Genomic DNA, 17,631 nt, shown 5'->3' on the forward strand with positions numbered 1-17,631 from the left:
CCCAGGATTGGACATTGTTTCGTTCTGCTGTGCATGGGGTCGCTATGAGTCGGTTCCGACTCGATGGCACCGACAACAACAACAACAACAAAAGTGGTAGAGGAGGGATTTGAACTCTGGCTATTTGGTCTGAATTTTTATCCATCTTAACTACAACCTAAGGCAAACTCTAGCCCACTAACTTTATCAATATGGCTTATAAACACAGCCAGATTCATTGATGTGTGACCTTTGTCATTGTACAGGGGTCCACCCTCAAAAGAGCCTTGTGCTTAGTTTAATGATCTACTGTCACTGTCTTGGAATACTAGGTAATTTTTAAACAAAGGAACCCTACATTTTCTTTTTACACGGGTTTGCACAAATTATGTTGCCATTTTTTACCTGTGAACCAAGTTTTTACATTTTGAAAAATAAAAGGCACCCAAAATATATTTTATGACACATGAAGAGTATATTTGAGTTTATATTCATAAATAAAGTTTTATTGGAGTACAACTATGCTTATTCATACACATATTGTTAATGGATGCCTTTGCTACAATAGCAGTGCTCAGTAGTTGGAACAGGGAGTATGTAGTGTGCAAATCTCAAAATATTTACTATCTGTTTTTTTACGAAAAATTTATCAACCCTTCTAAACCACTGCATCATCCTGCTTCTCATAAATGAATGAAGATATAGATCTCAGTTGATATGGTATCTATAATATATTAAGTGATAAGAGAAAATATAGAGAATAGTTAGAATGTGTAGTATGATACTGTATATGTCAGAACAGCCCTTGTGGCACAGTGGGTTACATGTGAGGTTGCTAACTGCAAGGTCAGTGGTTCAAACTCACTAGCCACTTCATGGAAAAAAGATGAGGCTGTGTGCTCCCATAAAGATTTACAATCTTAGAAACCCTAAGAAGCAGTTCTCTGTAGGGTGGCGATGAGTCAGTATTGACTTGATGGCAGTGAGTTTGGTATTTGGTTTTGTTAAAAGGAATATATATTAAGCATTCCAGAAATACTGTTAGCATCTTACCACTTGGTAAACAAAAAGTAATCAGTGCTTTCAATAAAAAAGCAAATATATTAGGGAAGAAGGAGGTAATCCAGTCTTCCCCTTTCCCCACACAATTTTTTATTTTTATATATTTTTCAAAAAAATCTAAAGTATTGGACTTCACACAAAAGGATTATATGATGATGAGCAGCAGTCTCATTTTCCCTGGCTTTGCTAGTTGTTAATATTTTGGCACATTTGATCTCTCTCTATATCTATATCTATATGGAGCTCTGGTAACAAAGTGGTTACAAATCAGGCTGCGAACTGCAAGGTCAGCTGTTCGAAACTACCAGCTGCTCCACAGGAGAAAGATGAGGCTTTCTGCTCCCATAAAGATTTACAGCCTCAGAAACCCTTTTCGGGGTCGCTATGGGTTGGAACCGACTCGACGGCACTTAACAACAACAACAATATATATATATATATATATGTATATGTCCCAGTGTGGTGCTATGGGTTAATGGGCTGGATGGCAAAGTTGGTTTGAACCACAAGGTTGGCAGTTCAAGCTAACCAACTGCTCCTGGGAAACCCTATACAGGGTTGCTGTGTGTAGGAACCGATGCAAGGGCTTTTAACAATGACAACAAAGTGCTGTTGAGTTGGTTATGATCTATAGTGACCTTATATAGGGTTTCCAAGGAGTGGCTGGTGGGTTTGAACTGCCAACGTTTTGGTTAGCAGTCCAGTGCTTATCCTACAGTACCACACCAAGACACACACTCACTCTCTCTTTCTGTCGTATGTACACACACAAACATACACAAAAATTAGGGAACTTCAAAAAATTTGTGGAAAGTGGAGTTGAAAAGTAATGAATTTTTCATAAACTTTTTGGTACTCCTTTGTATGGCATACAGCATGTGTATTTTTTTTTTTCCCCCAGAACAATTTGAAAGTTCAACTTTCATCTCCTAAAAACAAGGACATTCTTATACATAATCATATTAATATTATAACATTGTAATGACATTATAACATTTAAAATGTTAATAACCCAGTAATAATATAACATTAACCTAAAAGAACCAAACCCACTGTCATCAAATCGATTTTGACTCATGTAGTGACCCTGTGTAGGTTTCTGAGGCTGCAAATCTTTTTGGGAGCAGACAGTCTCATTTTTCTCCTATGGAGCAACTGGTGGATTTGAACTTCTGACAGTTAGCATAACAGTTAACAGAGCCACCTTGTAATATTAACAATAAATGTATATTCAGATTTTCACAATTGTGTTATTATGTTGTTGTTGTTAAGTACCGTGGAGTCGGTTCCGACTCATAGTGACCCTGTACAGAGTTTCTGAGGCTGTAAATCTTTACGGGAGCAGAACACCAATCTATCTCCTGCAGAACTGCTGGTAGTTTCAAACTGCTGACCTTGAGGTTGGCAGCCTGACTCGTAACCACTACGCTACCAGAGATTCCACAAATGCCTTTTAAAACTGTTCTTCCTCACCCCAACCCCAATTTTAGGATCCAGTCAAGATGCATTCTTTAGCATGCTTTTTCATTATCTTTAGCATGCATTCTTGAATTTTCTGCTCTGGAACCATGGTGGGTCAGTGGTTACAGTGCTGGAACCAAAAGGTTGGAAGTTGCAACCCATTAGTAGCTATGCAGGAGGAAGATGTGATAATCTGCTTTCATAAAGATTTGCTGCTTATGGGACAGTTCTTCTCATTCCTCTGGGGTCGCTATGAGTCAGAATCAGTTGGGTGGTAGTGGGTGTTTGGTTTGCTATCTCTCACTCTGGGGTGTTTTAACCATTAAGAAGTTTTGGATTATTATGGCTAAGACGACTCCTGGTGTGGTGCTGTAGGATCAGCACTGGACTGTGAGCCACAACATTGGCAGCTCAAAACCCACCAGCTACTCCTTGGAAACTCTATTCAGGATCACTGTGAGTCAGAACTAACATCAACGAAATGGCTAAGAGAGATTTCAGTCATGTCTGAGACCTTAATTTGGTGAAAGAGCCAAGTTATGCAAGATTTTGTATGCTATGTTAAGGATTTTGGGGTTGTGTCATAGAAACACAGTTGGAAGTTCTTAAAAAGATGTGACATGTTGAAATTTGCATAGTGCACAGGTCATTAACTTTTGAGCCAAAATATTTTAGTGCAGTACAATTTGGAACAACTGTAAAAAAGAAATTTTTGAGAAAATCTGGGAAAGTCAAACAAAATGGATATGAGAGGTTATTAAAGAATTATTGTTAATGATAATATGTGATAATGAGGTTCTTTTAGAAAATCTCATATATGTTAAAGATTGGTAAAGTAATGTGACATTTGGAGTTTGCGTTACCATACTAACAAAAACAGGTAACGGAGATATGAAACAAAAATGGCAAAATGTGGGTAATTGTTGACTGTGGGTGATAGGTACATGGGGATACATTATACCATTCTCTGTTTATATGTGTTTGAATTGTTACATAAAAAGTTATAAACACTGACACCTCACTTTTTAAAACCAAAAATGAACTAGAAGTGTAGTAACTTGTGTGTAAACATTGTCTTGGATTCAAGACTTCTGTTACTTTCAAGAGGAGTTTTTTATATAATAGTGTCAAAATCTGTATATTAAAGAAGCTTAATTTCAAACATGTGGTTGGAAAAAGAATTCTTAGCAAAATCAGCTTATTATGTTTGTAAGTTTTGTGAGAAGAACCCAGCATATTAAGATAATAAAAAAATTATCATGCTTTTATGATATTTTTCAAACAGGGCCAAAAGCTAGCCGTGAAAGCAGAGAGCTACAGCTTCAGAAAATTTTCACAAAATATAAAATCGCTTAATTGAAACCACTCATAATTGTAGTACACTATTATAGAGTCCTTGCTCATCAATCAGCTATTGTGTAAGTAGTGTGTGATCTTTCCTATGACTACAGCACCAATGTATTACTAGTACTGCTTTACTATGAGTCCAACAGATGTAAACAATGGCATCTCTTTTTATCTGTATCTACCAGCTGTGTTCTAGCCACAGGTGCTGGTGGCAGTCATTGAAGTATAAATTATGACAGTGTCATTAAAGGTAGAATTTGCGTCTGGGAAAGAAAGTCAACAGATAACTTAGGTGAGGCCTTTGTACTCCTGTCTTACTTTCCTTTTGTTTATTTACTTTTGAACATGTTAATGTGGTTTGGGTGAAAGTTTAAAGAGTAAATTAGTTTCCCATTGAACAATCTGTATACATTTATATACATTTTGTTTCCTAACATTCCTTTCCTAACATTAGTTGCTGTTTCTTCAGTGTAACAGTGGTGGTTGTGGTGGTGGTTATATGCTGTGGAGTACTCTTCCTTTTTCTTCCCCATTTGCCCATCTTTACTGTCCCTTCTTTGCCTTCTGAACTATGTTTTTGGGCAGATGCTGACCTTTGGTCTGTATGGTTGCAACAGTAATTTTCAGTGGTTGATTGTTCTAAGGACTATGTCTTTCTAGGGTGCTTTTGTTCACTTTATCCATCTGTTGTTTGACTGAAAGGTGATCTCAGGGAGTGGGTTTAGTTCAAGGTATGAAGGGTATTTCTAAGGGCCTCGGGGGGTCTACCAGTCTCAGATGAACAAGACTGGTTTTTTTGAATGCTTTTAAATTGTATTATACATTTTTCTCCTATGCTGTCCAGACTCTCACATTGTGATCTTGATCAGAATGGTCTGTAATGGTACCTGGGTACCCTTTTTTGTATTTTAATGCTTAATTTATCATTTGAGAAGCCAGCCACTTGGTCAGAGAGACAGTTCTTAACCAGAATCACGTGGAGCGTATTTCCCACAGTATCTTTGACTGGACTCTGCCCTAGACATCCTGAATCAGAGCTTTTGGAAGTAATAGAGCACAGAAATAGGTGTAAAAGGTTGAGAACTCAGTTGCTGCTAAATGAAAAGTTGGTGATTTGAACCCACCCAGCTATCTGCTCTCTGTGGGAGCAAGGCCTTGTGATCTGCTTCTGGAAAGATTACAGTTAAGAAATCTTTGTGGGGCAGTTCAACTTTGTCCCATGAAGTCTCTAGGAGTCAAAATTAACACAGCACATAACAACAACAGCAAAACAGATACTTGGAAAAGTCTTTTTGGGTAATTCTGATGTAAACTTTTGTTTAAAAAGCGCTGCTCTAAGAGTCTCAGAATTCTTCTTTGATATATATTTTTGTTGCTGTTGTTAAGTGCCATTGATTTGGGTCTGACTCATAGTGACCCTGTATAGGGTTTCCACAGAGTGACTGATGAATTTGAACTGCTGACCTTATGGTTCCAATGACCTTGAAGTTCAGTGTTTATCCTACGACTATATAGAACTGGATAATAATATAGTGTATTATAATAAAATAATACAATACAAATACAGATTTTTCAGTATCCCCTCACCGTACCCCCCTTTTTAAATAAAGCATTTATTGTGAGTTGAATGATAGTTTACATGGGAGAACATCGGTTTGCGCTCATTCTATCATGCTTTATTTCATTGCAATGATTACAATCTCCTCCAAAGATGCATCATCATTTACCAGTATTTGCTTTAATTCCCTCTGGTTTATTGTTTTTCTCTTTTTATGTACACAAAAACACTCAGGAATATATAATCATTTAAACAGCCAAAGGGCACATTCTGTAAGCCTGCCTCCTGGCTACCAGCACACCTTTCTCTTCCATGAGTCTGAAGTCCTCAGCTGCTCTATCTCTCCACGCCATCATCTCTGCCTCCATCTCTGGTGTCACTGCTTCTCTGGTTAGGGTCCCCATTCTGCTCATGGTCTTCTCACTGGATGGTCTTAGGGTCCTCTGTTCCTGGAATGTAAGATTAACTACTCCACCCTTTATGTTTCAGAACTTCTACCTTTACAGTTGTGACAATCACAATTAGTCATGATAACAATTACTATTGAATCAAAAGAATTCTATCCCCATTTCCTTTCAGTAGACCCATCTAGACAAGATGAAAACTATTCAGTGGTGATTGTAAACCCCACCCCCACCCCCACACACCATACCTTCTTTTTAAAAAAACAAAACATAACAGAAATAGGCTAGGTACAGTTTGACTAGTTTATTTATAACTCTTATTAATTCAGAATGCAACGGAGAGCCATTGCAGTGTTTTTAGTAGTTGAGTTCTATGATAATATTTGTATTCCATTTGTTAGTAGCTTATTTCCTGTGTCATACCTCAAACTGCTCACACTGTACAGCTTTGTGATAGCAAATGACTAGGTACCCTGTTCCTTGCCCAGTCTGTTATAATTACATAACAGTAGCCTTCCTAAGATCCTAATATTCTCAGCATCTTTACATTGCCTGTTAGGTGAACTTTGTCAGGACCTTCTAATTTATTCTTTTCTGCCCACCTTCTGCTCTCTAAGAACAATGATCTCATCTTACCTTAGTGACCATGTCAAGCTTTCATCTGTATTGTAGCATTAATTTGCAATGCCCTACTGTCTCTTCTGTCTTTAAAAGAAATTGTGAAGCATAATTTGCTCTTGTAAAACTTTATAAAGCAATTTATATTAATTGGGAAATAATACAATACAGACATTTAAAATAAATTCTAGGAGTAGCAATTTAAATTTTCCTGTGATTTGTTCTATGCTGACAAACATTTTTCTTGCATGAATGGGATCAGATCATATTTAGTCTTAATGCATTTGACTTTTATTCTCCCCATTGATGTAATCGTCCTTCTTTGTCAGTACATGTAGACCCACCTTTTTAAATGGTTGTCTACTAATTATTGAATGACTCTTCTGTAATTTGATTGACAGTCCTTTGATGAGTTTCTTCTTTTTCAAATATACTTTATTTTTAAGAGCAGTTTTAGGTTTACAGAAAGCCTGTGCAGAAAGTACGGAGCCCTGATGAATTTTTAGGTGTTTATTTGCTTCCTTCTGTACTCTTGGTGTATTTGTAGCTCCCATACCTATAATAAGGAGCTCTGGTAGCGTAGTGGTTAGGAATTGGGATGCTAACTTCAAGGTCAGCAGTTCAAAACTACCAGCTGTTCCGTGGGAGAAAGATGAGGCTTTCTGCTCCCATGAAGACTTAACAGCTTTGGAAACCCTGTACAGGGTCACCATGAGTCGGAACCAACAACATACCTAAAATAGCCATAATTGTGTCAGAGAAGGGTATACATTTAAAATTTTATAAGATGCTGCCAAATTTTGTTCAAGTAAGAATAATGAGTGGCCGGGAGGCACACTTGCAGAATGTGCCCTTTGGTGGTGTAAATTATTATATATGCTTGAGTATATATAAAAAAAAAAAAGAAGAAGAATGAGAATGTCTTAGTTCAACCTAATATTAATACTTCTTTTTTCTCTCTCTGTGTTCATCATCTTAAGGAAGTAACTCTTCCTCTTTGGTTTTTAAATAGGCTTTTAAATCAAGAATGGCTATTTAGTTTTGTTAAATGTCATTTTATCATCTGAGACAATCATGTTGCTTTTCCTCTTTGACCCAGTATAGTAAATTAAATTAGTGGATTTCCTAATACTTAAATTTTATTACCATACTGTAATTTCATTTGGCATAATTTAAAAAAACACATCTGGATTTTGTTAATACTTTGCTTAGAGTTTTGTATTATTAATATTCATCTTTGGTGCTGCTGCTTCTCTGGATAAGGTCCCACATTCTGCTTGTGCTCTTCTCTCTTGATGGTCCTAGGGTTCTCTGTTTCTGGACTGTAAGATTAACCACTCCCGTTTTTGTCACAAAACTTCTACCTTTACAATTGTGACAGTCACAATTAGTCATGATAGCAATTATTCACTATTGAATCTTACGAATCTTATCCCCATCTCTTTTCACCAGACCCATCTAAACAAGATGGCAGCTATTCAGTGGGGGCTCTTTCCTTCACCCCATACTCTTAAAATAAATTCCCTCTTGAAACCTTGTAAGCCAGTCACTTCGTGCCTTTATTGCCCCCTCATTTTAGGTAGCCAATGTCTAAGTAACCTGTCCCTATCTACCCTGTGTACAGAGGTAGATAGCATTGCTACTTGATGTGAAGACTCTTTCCCTCTCTGTTGGTATTTAGAGTAACTACCACTCTGAGTATAGGTCAGGTTCATCAAATTATAGCAATTTACCCTTGTTTCCTTTATCAAAAAAAAAAATAATTTTTTTTTTCTTCCAATTTTCCTCTAGTCGAGTTCTGATTATCGAGCCATTCGAGGCTAGATCAAAAGGGTACTCTCTGCAAGTTTGGACATTCTTGTGCATTTCCCCTCACTTCATATCAGCTGGATGCTTTACTCTCAGCTCGAGCCCTCTGTGGCTAAGTTCTTGTCCATGGGCTCAAGTGTCCTCAGGTCTCACCACACTTTGGAGAAATCAGCCCTTCCTCTTCTCTCTCTCATCTCCAGGTCAACGGGATTCAATGGACTGTGGTTGAACTCAAGCCATTTCTTTATTGATGCCTTTCCACCTCTTCCACTCACCAGTAGACTAATGTGGTCACAACAGTGTGTTTTTTGTTTAAATTTATTATCATGCACTGTGGAACTGTCAAAGTAATAAGTTGATCAGAAACTACCATATTACCAAAAAATACTTGATATTTTTAAGTGCTTAATTTTATGTATAGATTTTTTTCCTACTCCTTTTTGTTTTAACCACATAGGCTACACAAGTATAACTTGAGCAAGAAGAAGAAAAAAAACAATTTTTTGGTGATCAGCAATATTAGAAAGAGTGAAGCCTGTGCTGAGTTAAGAGCTAATCTGTCTTTCCTGAATGTTCCTGGGACACAGACCTGATTCTAGAACTCTGGTGAAACCTCTAAGACATTTTTGTCGTTAGGTGATGTCTAGTGAACTGCAGCTCATAGCGACCATATGCACACCAGAAGGAAACACTGCCAGGTCCTCCACCAACCTCACAGTCATGGTTACGCTTGAGCCCACTGATGCTGCAACTGGACCAATCCATCTCATTGGGAGTCTTCCTCTTTTTTGCTGACCCTCCAATTTACCAGGCGCGATGTCCTTTAAGACATACAAGAATGTTACCAAGAATGAAACAGCAAGAAAAAGAATAGGAAGCCATGGTACCTTTTTGCAATGCCTGCACCAGTACAAGCCAGCCGTTACCAGTGTCAATCACAGAGAAACCATTGATGGAAAAGATTGATCAGCTTCTTTTATAGGTCAGTTATTTTGATCATGAGTTTCTGGAAGAGTAAGAAAATGCCTAAAAGAGGTAAATGCAACATAGTCACCCCTTCTGCCCTCAAATTAAGCAATGTAACTAAAAAATCATTCCAGATGATTCGCCACTGGAAAAATGTTCATGATTTTTCTACTGTAATTTATTCCAGATTTAATGAGATTCTTCTTAAACATACATTTTTGTGGCATGACAGTAACTTTTTCTTTCTTTTTTTTTTCGGGGGGGGGGTGTAGGTAAACAAATATTTATCAGTTTATGAGAGAAATTTAGTGTTCCAATTTTTTAGATGTTCCATTTTTTAGATGAATTTAGTGTTCCATTTTTTAGATGAAAAGTGAGTTCATGAGTGGACTGTGAGTGGAACAGGTTTATTTTACTTCTGTCCTTGGTCTTTCCTCAAGTTTGTGACTGTTGACTTGGAATGTCTCTCTCTGGTCTTTCTTGGGAAATTTTGCTTGTTGGGTATGGACAGGGATGAATATATCTTATGATCTTATTTATGTATTCCTTTTCAGCTTTCTAATACTTTGGTTCAATTAAGTATAAGTCAGATATAATAGAAGTTGAAAAAGTAATATAAAAAGGACTTTAAACGTTCTTATACATAGATGAAATTAATATCTCTTCTTCATACCCATAAGAGATGCAGAGGGGGACATTATGAGAGAAATCCCACTTAGATGAATAATTATTTGCCAGTGAAAGTTATCAAACAAATAGAAATGAAATCAGCACAGAATATGAGGGTAAGTCAGAAAGTATTGCTACAACTTATAGAAACCCTTTTTAAACAACAACAAAAAAATCAAAATATGCAAGTATTGTTTCTCTCAACATATATCCTCCATCTAATCTAACATTTCTAAAGTTTTTTATCCTTTTGAAGAATTCTGCACTCTTCAATTTATACTATGTCAAAATGGCAGTTTTGGCATCTTTTAAGGACTCAAATCATATTCCTTTGCCATGTTCTTTGAGTTTTCAGAACAAAAAGATGTGTGGAGCAGCATGATCAGGCCTATAGTGTGAATGTGGGTGTAATTTTTCCCAGCAAAGTTCTCACAGAACAGCCCTTGCTACCCTTGAAGAAGGATAAGCTGCATTGTCATGATGGAAAATACTTCCTCGGCACAACTTGCAATGGAGTTTTCCATTTTCTTAAAAGTTCTTCATGATTAATCTCCATAACCATCCTGTGTCCTTTGAGAGAAAATACCAAGATCCCTTTGGGATCCCTAAAAACAGTTGCCATAACCTTCTGAACTATCCTCCTTGCCTTGAATTTTTAACTGGCCTTGAAGAGTCACTTGGAAAGCACTGTTTTGACTGACCTTTATTTTTGAAGGCATCCTGAGATGAAAACAAGCATGTTACTGAGAGAACTTGTGTCCAGTGATTGCCCTGGGCATGTATGAACTGGAATCCTAATAGCAATACTTTTTTGCTTACCCATGATTATACATATATATATATATAAAAGTACAAATTATAAATGTTTACTTTGTAACAAAGAAAAGTTAGATAATGTTGGTATTTTGTTCAATGTGGTAATAGTAGCTCCACATGTGGAAGGTTCTGGATCATCGTTGGAAATGGGGATTACATTTCTAGTCAGAGAATTATTTATCTTCATGGTCCTTTCCTTTCTTTCTTCCTTCCTTTTACTTCATGGTAACATGTCACTGATTCTCAAATCTGCATGCTGACTTTAGCAAAATGATCATGTTTTCAAGCAACGGAAGCTCCTGATTGAGTTTAGGAAAAATTCCAGCTAATTCTTTTACTGTAAAATTTTTCCGACAATTTCTCTCCTTCCTCTTCCTCATTCTTTCTTGCTTCTTTGGCAAATTTTTTCTCTTCATAATCCATTAATTATTTTCATCCCCAAATTCTATTTTTTGAATAAAGAAAAATCATCCAGGACTTAAACACAGATCATAAAGTTACTTTAGGCTATAACAGCTGAAAGATCTATAAATGATTAGAAAGATGAAAGTAGTTTAAATTTTCAGTGTAGAAAAAAAATCTAATCATTACACATATCTTATAAAATTCCCAAAACAAGATCTAGTCAAATACATTGTTTGGTGAATTAATTTTTCCTTTCTTTTCTATTTAAAGGATGAAAAGTGAGATTCAGTGTGTATACTACTGATTACTACTAATATAACAGCTTGAAAAAAATCATTAGATAGAAGCATAAATATAATATAAAAAGGCAAGATTTTAAAATCTTATTGTAGTAGTATTAATTACAATAAGTAGAAAAGATACATTAAAAACATCAGTGTGTTAAACTTGTTCAAACAGATCTCATAAAGCAGACTAGGTAAGGAAAATGGTCTATTTTTAAAAAGCACTCCCAGACAGACATGACCACAAAGCAAAGTTGACAGTGGCTGTGTGGTCCCCTTTTGTTAACAACCAATGAAGTGTCAGAGGTGGAGCCGATGATGGGGTGAAAAGCTTAAGCTTTCTCTAAGGATTTGTAGTACTCCATCAGCATAGTCCAAGCCTTTGGAGCCATGAAAACTTTAGGAGGTTTCTGGCCTTCTCGGGCAAGTCTGCACATGCGTGTTCCTGAAATAAATTCAAAGTCTTTGTGGTGTTCTGAGTCATAGTAGTCCATACGTTTCTTCTTCTTTATTGTAAGCTGCAACTCGAAAGGGAACTATTTCCAATCATGACCAGGGGCCATGGTCAGTCAGTACTTTGGCACCATGAGTTGGTTCATAAAGATCCTTCATGGTTTCTAGATGAGACATGCCAGCGGAGTCTTGTCCAACAATATAAAACTTGGCCCCTACAACCATCTGTGCTCTGCAATGCCACTGGACCTCAGTTGGGCCAGCACACATCATGGGAGATGGGCAAGATGGACACCACTGTTGTTTCAGGATTCAGGACTCCTTCCTCAACACTGCAGCATGCTGTTTCATGCACCACATCAGAGGGACATATAATCCTTTGTCCAGCCACCAAGAAGGTGAAGGAGAACAGTGAGCCGATAGCCCCTCTCTAGAAGTTGCTTATGGGTATCCTGCATTAGCAGAGCATGACCATTGTGCACTGGGTTCCATAATTGAAATGCAAAGAGAGTGTCAGCATTCATATCTTTAAATTTCTGCTTTAGATGTCAGACAATACTGATCAAGACCATCATTCCAATAAATTTGGTCCAGGTTTTGAAGGTCTCTTCCAATCAGCCAATCTCCTTGTTCCGTAACTATCTTAATGTAGGGGTGGTTCTTACATGTTGTTCCCCACTGTCTGGCACAATGCTCTTCTTTCCTGTGCTCAGAAAACTCTGGGTTGTGAAGAATAGCCACACGGCGGCCCTCATAACAGAGCGAACGCTGTACAGCCATGCAGCCTCTCTTTATCTTCTTGGGTAACTGGCAGAACTACAGGCACTGACAAGTTAATAACATCCACATCCAGAAGACAATCAAAATGAATGCACTGCAAGTACTCCCTCTCTCTCATAAAGCCATTCAGAGGCATTACCCGTCCTTCCACAAAAACCTGTACCTACTGCATATCCACTTTATTAATGCTCAGTGCTGGTAATGTTTCTGCATCTGTTTTTGTCAAATGAAGTTCATTTTCTGGCACATACAGTTCTTTAACTTGGTAAGAGGCATCCACAGGTACAATATCCCATTCTTGTAGAAGCTCCATAACTTGCTGGACACAATCATTTATGTTACAAGAGTCTCTTTTCAGCACCAATTCAGGAGCCTCTGGATTTTCATACCTGGAATCAATCCCAGTGAACCCTTTTTGCCTGGGACCAGCCTAGACAAATTATTAGGAGGCTCTTGAAGGGGGATGTGGAGTCAGCGAAATGAATTACATGGAGTCAATGGGTCGTTTTGAGTCTCAGGCAGATGATGGTGATGATGACTCTTCAAAATTGTTGCTTCTTGTATCCCGTTTAGAATATACTATGATCTCACAATAGTCATGTACAAGCAGTTACAAATCAATCAAATATTATATTCTTACATCAAAGGTACAAGAGGAACACAAGGTCATCAAACATTCCTGCGTCTCTACACTCCCTAGCCACTCCGATAACATCTTTCCTCTGTAAGCGACTCTATTTCTCTCTAATCCTCCCTAAAATGTCTAGTTTGGCCTTAATTTGTTTTTCTCTAATCCTTTTTAAATGTCAGGTTAATTTTAATCAAAGTTCTACATCTTAACTTCTAACTTTACCAACATCTATTACTTTCTATAGATTCATTAATTATAACTCACAATTAAAAACATAATTTTTACTGTAACTGGTCATACATATAATTGATTTAACAATAAAAACAAGAACATAAAATACCCTAAAGTTTCATAGTTAAGAACAAAGCAGTAATTCTCTTATACTAACAATTTCTCAAAACCTCTAATCAAATTTTTACTTCTGTTCTGAAGCTCCCACTGCCCTTGACTGTTTCTAAGCTACTTTCTAAAGGCCTTAATGTCCTTGACTAAAACTACATGGAATGTTTCTTACAATCTTAAGCTTGAATTGCTTTAGCTAGCTTGGTTATCTCTAATGTTAAAACTTATTATTAATGTAAAAAACAATTTTTATAACTACATAAGTTTGAATATGGTGTGAAAGTTAGTAGGCAACTATTATAATGTGAGGTTTGTTTAAAGTATATTTTATATTTTGTTACTACTAAAAGGTATCTAATGATTATGCAAAATTTTCTAAAACTTCTTATAAGGAAATCAGAAATAAACTATTTTTCCAAGGAAAAGCTAGAAACTGCGGGGCCCCTGCATGAAATACCCCTTGTGGCTTTGCCAACCAAGGGGACATTCATTGTCGCTTTGCTAAACAATGAACTTTTCATGCATAAGGCTTTTCGCTGTTCCGTTCCTTGGCAGGATGGTGTCCGCCACCTTTTATTTCTCCAGCCTGATCTTTTCTTTAGAGCCCTTTGATATCTCTCTGTTCTCAAACATGCAGAGGAGCATCAACAAATACTTCAAAAAATGGCAAACTTGCACCCTCGTGAATTTGCCTTGCATTGTTACTATCCTGAATAAGGTGATATAAAACTTGTGATGCTCACTAGACCAGCCTCTTCAAACAGCATGGCAACTTCTGTAATACATTGGACATTCTCTTCTCTGTCTTTAGGACTAAACCCAAGATTTTTATTGAGACCCTGACGAATGTTGTCACCGTCCAAAGTGTAGCATGGAATATCATGGCAAACCAGTTACTCCTCCAAAGCCATGCTCACGACGTGGTCTTCCCTGCTGCAGATAAGCCTGCTAACCAAACAGTGCAACCATGGAAGCCACCTCTGTTCCCTACCACCTGACCTCTTTTGTTCCTGCTGACATGATGGCCTTGATAGGTAGCATTAGTTGCTGTCTGCATTCCCTAATTTTGAGCTCAGTTTGACTTTTTTGCATAGGCTCCCGGGGATCTCCATAACTGCAGAACCTGCAAGGATGCAGAAGGATAGCTAAAGGAGGGGTCCATTAAGTCTCGACATGCCAATTATCCTTCATGATTTGTGAGTTGTTCCATATTGACAACATCAAATTCTAAAGCCAATCTTCTTGTCAAGACAGTTTCCCTCCAATTTCTCCCATCATGTTATTGTGATCAAATGCTTGGTGTTCACATAGCTCAGCCATTTTGCCCATCTCCCCTTCATGCATTTCCCCATAACTTCCTCCCACAAAGATGCAGTTATAGGGAAGGGTTCCAGATGCACTGAAGGTCATTGAGTGTAATTCTTCATAACTTGAATATGTCATAAGTTGAGGACTACCTGTATAAAAATTTCCCACTTCTCTCAGCATTTAAAATAAATTATAGGTATCATAATGATTAGATATAGATAGATAGGCCCATCCTTAAAAAGTGAATAGAATACTATTCATGTAATTAATTATAATTCTAGATTTGAGATTTTTTTATAGTTATTTTGTATTCTTTCAAAAAAAATTTTTTTTGAAGAATTTCATATAACATTTTTAGAGTCTAAGAAACATAGCCTATATAGTAATTCTTTATTTTCTGAATTATTATTTTGTTCTAAAAATGTCTGCATTCTAAAAATGTTCCTTTGGGTCTCTGTGCTAGTTGAGCATGGAGGCTGTTGGGGCTATAGTGTGTTTTTCAGAAGGGTTATTAACAAAGTAGTACATTTTTCTTCTCTCTAGTTTGTGGCAAAGGTTATAAAGGAGAAGGAATCAAAAGGGTTTATGGGGAATCTTTCTAATTTCAAGGGTTCCAATTCTATCCCATATTTTCTTCTCCTCTGAAATTCTCTGATTTTCTACTTAGTTTAATTTAACTGGGATTTAGCATAGATTTTTAAAAATAGCTCTTTTAATACTCTTAATTTAAATGGAATGTGGCATGGAGCTTTCTGTTTATGCTTTTATAAATACATAAAATTAATTTTTCGTTTTGAGTCTTTAGGATAATATTGTCCACATGCTCCAGGTAGCCTGTTGGTTATAGAACTAAACTTTAATTGAAACTATGTGCAAGGTATATTTAGGGTACTAGTTAAATTACATATACTGACTAGAAGCATGAGTAAGGGATTAAGTACCCAACTATTAGCTGAAAGTTGACAGTTTGAACCTTCCCAGAGTTGCCTTGGAAGACAGGTCTTGCAGTCTTCTTCTAAAAGTTAATAACCTTCAAAACCTCATGGAACAGTTTACTCTGCACACATGGGATTGTCATGAGTCAGAATCAACTGAGTGGCAAGTAACAACAATGCTATCACAACTCTGTATATAGTTTAGACTTCACAAATCGAAGTAGTTTGATTTCGTTTTCATTTAGTCATTCAACAAATATTTGAATGCACTATGTGCTGGCCCTGCATTAGGCACTAGGAGTATAATGGTAAGTAGAAATAAATATGTTCCCCAATTTCATGGAACTTTCAATAAAGGGGGAGATGGGCATGAATCAAATACCTGTGTATGTTGTTGTTGCTGTTGTTAGGTGCCGTCGAGTTGTATAGGGTTTCCAAGGAGCAGCTGGTGAGCTTGAACCACCAACCTTGCAGTTCAAACGGCTTTGCAGTCTGGTGCATTAACCCACAGTGCCACACCTAAAAGGGGTTCTAGAACTTGCCCAGTGAAATAGGCCTCTGGCAAAACCTTTGCAGAGTATAGGACCTTAGGTGGAATCCTTAGTCCCATCCAGAACCTTATGAGGTGGGACATTCCCACTAGCAAGGACAAGCAGACCAGCCTGGAACCAGCTAGAGCAACAGAAGATACATCTTCAAAGAAAGATCATCAGGAAAAACCCAAAACAAAAATGTTAGCATGACTGGCTACTACAAGAATAAGCAAGCTGTTCGCCAGGAAGCCATCATGTCAAGCAATCAAGTTCCTTCAGGACAAACTCCCCTCTAAGACTGAAACTCAAAGGGAACCCACAGACAGTCATGTAAGCTTGCTGGTGACCACATTGGTCTACTGGTGAGTGGAGAGGGGGAAAAGCAGCAATGAAGAAATGGGCTGAGTTCAACCACAGTCCGTTAACTCCCATTGACCTGGAAATGAGAGAGAGAAGAGGAAGGGCTGGTTGGTCGAAAGTGTGATGAGCCCATCGACGAGGACATAGCCACAGAAGGCTAGAGCTGAGAGTGAAGCATCCAGCTGACATGAAGTGAGGGGAGATGCACAAGAATACCCAAACTTGCTGACAGTATACATTTGACCTAGCCTCAATGGCTTGATAATCAGAACTTGACTAGAGGAAGATTACAAAAAAAAATTTTTTTTTGATAAAGGAAACAAGGGTAAATTGCTACAATTTGACGAACCTGACCAATACTCATGGATGTAGTAACTCTAAATACGAACAGAGAGGGAAGGAGTCTTCACATCATGTATCAATGCTATCCCCTCTGTACATAGGGTAGGTAGGGATGGGTAGCTTAGACATTGGCTACCTAAAATGACTGGCTTACAAGGTTTCAAGAAGGAGTATAGATTAAGAGTGTGTATGGGGGGGAGTGGAGAAAGTCCCCACTGAATAGATAGGTGTCATCTTGTCTAGATGGGTGTGGTGAAAAGAGATGGGGATAAGATTCATATGATTCAATAGTGAATAATTGTTATCATGACTAATTGCAACTGTCAATATTGTAAAGATAGAAGTTTTGTAACAAAAACAGGGGAGTGGTTAATCTTACAGTGCAGAAACGGAGGACCCCAGGACCATCAAGGGGGAAGAGCACAAGCAGAATAAGGGACTTTATCCAAAGAATCAGGGACACCAAAAACAGAGGCAGAGATGGGGTCATGGAAAAGGGGAGTGGCTGAGGACTCTAGATTCATGGGAAGAGAGGGACTAAGAGCTAGTGACCAGGAGGCTGACTTGCA

General features: G+C 37.6%; 1 protein-coding gene and 1 pseudogene across 1 annotated transcript in view; one reads left to right on the forward strand and one right to left on the reverse strand.

Annotated features, from left to right (window-relative positions):
- Nucleotides 1–17,631, forward strand: part of ACAP2 (ArfGAP with coiled-coil, ankyrin repeat and PH domains 2) — a 178,283-nt gene that overhangs the window by 33,790 nt on the left and 126,862 nt on the right. The window lies entirely within an intron of this gene.
- On the reverse strand, nucleotides 11,711–14,696 carry LOC102822361 (annotated as a pseudogene).

Source organism: Chrysochloris asiatica, unplaced genomic scaffold (genome assembly GCF_000296735.1).
Source record: "Chrysochloris asiatica unplaced genomic scaffold, ChrAsi1.0 scaffold00130, whole genome shotgun sequence".
NCBI lineage: Eukaryota > Metazoa > Chordata > Mammalia > Afrosoricida > Chrysochloridae > Chrysochloris > Chrysochloris asiatica.